Consider the following 6,104-nt stretch of genomic DNA (forward strand, 5'->3'; position numbering starts at 1 on the left):
TACAGATGCCGCGGGTCACCTTCCATGGAGTCCACCATGTTGAAGCACCATGTTTCTACAGTAGCCCACAACAGACAAACCAAACACTGACTTTAAGAAAGGCTTTTTCTCCTACACACTGCAAGTTCTCATTACCATGTCATCCAATACTGAGCCATTCAGAATACGTGAGCGGTATTCAGTTTGTTGCAATCTGCAGCTTCACCACTAGATGCCACTAAATCCTACACACTGGTCCTTTAAAGCACATGATTCCCGTAAAACAAAAAAATCATGTTTTCACATTAATATGTTTTATACAACTCGTTCTTAGCGAACTTTAGAGCTGTTGTGGGATCTTTTAATGCTCAGCCAGGCTAGCTCTTTCCTCCTGTTTCCAGTCTTTATGCTAAGCAAAGCTCACCCTCTCTTGGCTCCAGCTTCATACTTAACGCAGACATGAAAGTGGAATCAATCTTCTAATCTGACTCTTGGCAAGAAAACAAGAAACATAAAAAAGCAGCAAATCCTTGCATTTATGAGGCCAGAAGCAGCGAATATTTGGCATTTCTGCTTGATGAGTTAAAGGTCCTGGATACTTACACAGGTGTTTTCAGTTATTCTGGCTGGCTATTAGGATGATACTGAGCATGGGAATCAAATGAGGCCATAATTTATTGTGCATGTCATGCTTCAGCCAGCAGTGGATATCAGCGTTGCACAAAAGGAACATGACCCACACACATCACCTTAAACCTAAAAAATAGGTGATGCTTCTTAAGTGTGCCCAGTCACTAGTTGGCAGCGTAAGGAAAGGTGTAGCGTAATATATAGCACAGTGGTCCATAAATCTGTCCCTTTTTTGATGACTTGTTTCAGCTAATTGTTTTTTTTTTTTTAGAGTGATGAAGAGGTAGAGTTAAAGAAAACTGGTAGTTCACAGCAACCAGTAATTGTGTGCACAGTGTGTTTGTGTCCACGCTCACCTCTCTTTGTCATTCAGACTGACTGTTTGCATTTCAGATTATTCTGTGTTCTCTCGCTGGCTTTCTTTTGCATGTAGGTGGAGCAAGTTGTTTTCTTTGCTCAAGGGAACGAGAGAAGCAATAGTCAAAATAACCAACAATCTGGTATACTTGGTTTTTGCCTTTCTTGTCTCATTTTCAACACAGTGGGCTGTAGTTAATCATTGGATTCCCTTTAATTATCTTGTTGGACAGTCAAACTGGTACGTAGCCTAGAAGGTTACAATGCGATGGTGGTTTTTTGACCACCTTTTCATATCCATTTAAGTGCTCTCAGGGAACTTTAAGAGATGTATATTCAGCTGGTCTTGCTTCACCTGATTACACAAATGACATATAAAGATAATAAAATAATTGAATCATAGTATTTCTGTGTCTGTTTAGAGCCATTTTCTCTGTTGTAAGTAATCCTGTTAAGTGGGAGTGGATGTACAGGGGGAAAACAGATGCATTTGGATAATTACTACAAACGTTGTTTGTGGCCTTTCAATAAGATTAAAGCTTTCAAGAAATGGGGAAACTCTCTAGGGGCATATATGTCTGTGTTATGTAGTTTATGTGTTTTTACTTTCTATAGGAAAGTGAGTGTGTGGTGTGTGTGTGCGTGCGTGTGCGTGTGTGTGTTTGTACAGCCTGAAAATACAGCATGAGTGATTTTGTTATTGAGGAACCACCAATGTTTGTCGTCTGCCAAGATGGAAGTATTAAGACTGGCAACAATGAGGGGAAGGCTGCCCTCTTGGTGTCAGAACAGGATGCTCATGTTGCTATCATGTTTTAGAAAGAGTGGAGATAAGGGCTACAAAAAATTCAGTAACAAGATGGTTAATATGGACACAGTTGTAGGTATAGGTATTATTATGTCTGTATCAGAGAATCAAAAGTTGGCATTAAAGATCAGGTCAGAATTGTAGTCTTTACTTATTCTTTGATTTGATAGTTGAAAAAAAATCTCATCTCACAATCTAATCTCACCTCATAAATTTACCACTTTTTGTTTTTATTTGGAAAAGTTTTTTTTTTGTATACAACATTTGACATTAGAGAAATTTGGCTTCCTTTGTTAAATTAGAACAAGGAGTCTGCAGCCCTGGTAGTGGCTCGATGTATGTTACGTCACAACTTGATTTGTGTTTTTTAGAATACAAATCAATTAACGGATGTGTGTCTTTTATCCTAGTGATTTGTGAGTTATAGTCTTTGATTCTGTTGCATCATCTCAGTCTTGTTTACCAGCTTTGCTTTGCTTCAGTGCCTACCCCCCCCGGGGCAAACAGGACAGATAGTAACATGCTTGTTTAACTGGTAAATAACTGCAGTTTCACCCTTTGCACCATCATGTTTTGTATATGACTGCAGTGGGTATCATTATTCAGAGGATTTTCATGGTTATTGCAGCTTTGTGTGACCATTTGCGGACCATCTTGTTTTAATTACTGTGACTTTGGCCAGCTGTTAATCTTGAACTCCTTACGTCAAGCATTCTCAGGAATGGCGATGGGAACTACAGTTGTTTTGCACTCTGCAGTCGACAATTTGGGCTTATGTCCTTAAAGAATGATGTCATTCCTGTTTGCTAAAGAGAAAAGTAGAGCACATGTACACTTGGGGCCTTTCTTGGAAATGGAGATAAAAGTGTGCACATGGAATCAGGGTTCGACTTTCTATATCTTTATTTTACAAAAAGAGACAAAACAAAGCACAAAGCTTTTAATTCAGAGACATAGTACAGTGTACTGTTGTACCACAGTCAGTCCTTGAAATAGTTAAATAATTTGACTACTGTTGGGCGTTTGGTTTCCCTTTCTCTCTCTTTATGTTAGATGCCCAGTCCTCCGTCACTCCTTATCTGTTTCTCTAGCCATGGCTCTGGGACTCTTGCCCTCACTGGGGGTTAAAGAGCAGCACAGGCTTTAAGCCCAGCCTCCCACAGCCTCACTAAAACCTCTGATTGGTCCGTGCTTCCCTCTACACCACCGGCAGGCCCTCCTCCCCTCAGTCTCCGCTCACCCGGTGGCACCCTGTCAGTCTGTTTGGATTATTGTAACAGCTCAGGCCTCTCACATGCACTCCCCTCTCTGCCCACTGCACAAACTACAGTATATCAGAGATGAGACGGATTAGGTGACAGAGAGCAGCGTTTGTTTTCACCCCAGAGAAGAGAGAGGAGAGGACAGCAGCCATGGAGTTAAAGTAAGTGGGATGTTTGGGATTTAAAGATGGAGAGGAAAAAGTGAGTAATTAATGGAAAATTTACACGAGAGACGAAAAAGGAAGGATTTATGATTTAAAGGAAGGGTGGAAACTGCACCAGCGTTGTTTTGGGATAGTCCCTATACAGGATACAATGTTGAATAAATTGTTTGTGTGTCTGTTTGGCATCTGTAACAGGAAAGGGTTATTATTAAAAGATGCCTCAGTAATTCCAGGTTATTACCCTAGAAGTCTTATCTCTAATACTAAAAAATACAGGTTTCAGTTACAGTTCGTATGCTCTGAGGTGTTCTAGAGAAATACATATTGTTTACTTTCAGCAGACAGTGGATTTTTCTGTGCAGGTGTATATGTACTGTATGCTTGCAAGGAAATATTTGCTTGACTTTCATTTCCTTTTCCTGTTTATCGTGTTCAGTGGCCTTAAACAAGCAGGTGCACTGTACACTTCCATGTTCTGTGTGCTGAGAAAAAGTCGAGTTTATTTAAAAGTATGTCTCCAAGGGATTTACAATCAGTACAACATAGATTCCCTATCTTTAAAGACCCCTTGATGTGGTTAAAGAGCACGTATTTTATCCATTACATATGATTAAAGTGTGGGGAAGCTGTAGGATGAATACCAGTGAGAGAAACAACAATAGAAAAACAGGCTGTGCATCAGCTGCTGATGGGATGAAATATGACATCTAGCAAAATCATTAAACTCTCTAGGCAATAACAAGTGACACAGTTATCATATAATGCTGGTTAGTCATTTATTATTAGGTAGTTATTTAATTAGAGCTATTATCAGGATGTGGCTATAAGTAAAAAGCACACAGACAGCGTTTTCACAGCAGCTTGGTTCACTTTAATGATTGCCATGAAAAGATGGAAAACAGAACTCAGACAACAAAACAAACAAAATACATCATCTCTCTACTGACGTAAGGCACCCACAAGCTAAACAATGTTGTTATGTGTTTCCCATCTGGTTAACTTAGCTTAGCACACAGACTGGAGACAGGGAAACAGGTAGCCTGGCTCTGTCCAAGAACTACAACACAATTGGCCTACGAGCCCTAAAGCTTAGTAATGAACTGGTTATATCTCATTTGTTTAATCTGTACATAAATCAAAGTGTAAAAACAGCAATTTTTTTGTTATTTTATGGGGGCTGCGTGCTGGACTTTGGGAGCATTAACTTCCTGGAGTGTCTGCTGGTTGCCTGGCAACGCTAGCCGAGGAAATGGTCCGGCACATAAACTATTGTAAAATGGTGAATTTTTATATTTATGCTTTTGTTTTTCTATGGATTAAACAATCAATTTATTTAATTTTTAGTAACTGAGTCAGGATAGCTGTTCCCCTGTGTTTCCAGTCTTTGTGTTAAACTAAGCTGACAGTATCCTTCTATTTAACAGATAAATGAGTGGTATAGCTTCTGGTCTAACTATCCCCAGAAAGGATGAATATAAAGCTGTTCCTTTAGTTTTTAAGGGAGGTTAATCTACAAAATAAATTCCAATTAAAACAAATCTTAATTTACAGTATGGTTAGCATTACAATATAATCTGTCCAAATTAATGTTTAACATGTTCTTACTCTTCTCTGCTATAATGTAAAGTGCCATGTCGGAGGACTAAAACTGTTTTCTACTGGCACATTTTGTCTGGACATTGAGTCAAATGTTTTAGCTTCAATAAATTCTGGTTGACAGATGTGCAGCATGGGCAGTTTCCAAAGGCCCTACGCTAGCACATCTGTAGGCCTTAATTTGAGGTCATGAATGCACTCACACACAGGGACACCCAGACAGTGGATTGTCTTATCTTGTGTCACCAGAATGCACGGTTGGACAGATATATGGCAGAGTGACATATTGGCATTCGGGTTTCCTCATTCAGTCACAGCCCTTTTCTGTGAAACATGTAAATTTTACCTGACAACCTTTAAAGACTGGTAGAGAATACAGCTTTCAACAGGAATAGTACACATCTCTCAAAAGAAATCAAACAGTTTTACAGTTTATGAATTGCAGAAATGTCTTAAAGCTGCCTGGAAAAAAAAACCCTTAAAACAATGCTCATGAAACTGCTTGACCAGTACACTTTCCTCTGTGGTTTGCAAAGATGCTGCTGGTCGTTGAGACTTGGGGTGGATGTGGAGTTAAACGAGGTGAAGGCGTGCTCTCCTGCTGTAATCTCTCATCATCCTTCCCCCAGTGGATGCTTTAGATTAGCATGAGAGTGTTCTTATAATTCAGGGGTGGACCTTATGTCACCTTCTCCTGATTCTACTGAAAATGAAAGCTAGAAAGGACTATATATATACTATAGCACTATAAGGTGTGGCTTTAATTATTTTGATAATAATCTAAATAATTGCAGCATCTGGAGCATTTTAGTCTCAGCATTTAAGTATTTTGTGATGAAACTGTTGCACCACTGATGCAACTGTGCGATTACAGGGTCAAGACGGACATAAGCCTCATAGACACACCATCTGGCTTTAGGTGCTGAGAGGATTTAAAATACAATAAATGCTGAAAACAAACAGATTGCAATGATCAACTCACACATAAACATAAGTTATAATGATGATGTGGTGTGTTTTATAGTCTTTAGAGTCAACACAGAGAAGTATTCAGTCCATGTTGTCCTCTCCTGATTATGTGTTATGAACATGCTAGAGCTGCTGACTGACTGAAAACTTAATCTTAATATTTTGTAGTTACTTAGATAACATGACAGTAGCCTAATTTGAATCCACACAAGCTCTTCTCTTAAAGAGTTTTAAGATGGTTTACCTTCATTAAATAGTCTCACAGAAGAGAAAATATTATTTACTCTGGTAACAGGGACACTGGAAGTCAGTCAGAGTTGGGGGTGCTGACAGAAAGTC

The 6,104-nt window shown here is 39.2% G+C and overlaps 1 protein-coding gene across 3 annotated transcripts in view; it reads left to right on the forward strand.

The window, feature by feature from the left end:
- The window catches only part of trim2a (tripartite motif containing 2a), a 29,176-nt gene that overhangs the window by 3,940 nt on the left and 19,132 nt on the right, over positions 1–6,104 (forward strand). For 2 of the 3 annotated variants that reach the window (XM_035660761.1, XM_035660765.1), the window contains exon 1: positions 3,020–3,197. The exons of the other annotated variant lie outside the window; for it this stretch is intronic. The gene's annotated coding sequence lies outside the window, so the exon portion shown is untranslated. Of the gene's footprint in view, positions 1–3,019; positions 3,198–6,104 lie in introns of those variants that run through there. 3 annotated transcript variants of the gene reach the window in all.

The sequence above is a fragment of the Morone saxatilis genome, unplaced genomic scaffold (assembly GCF_004916995.1).
Source record: "Morone saxatilis isolate NCDOM2014 unplaced genomic scaffold, NCSU_SB_2.0 Contig17, whole genome shotgun sequence".
In the NCBI taxonomy this organism is placed as follows: Eukaryota; Metazoa; Chordata; class Actinopteri; family Moronidae; genus Morone; species Morone saxatilis.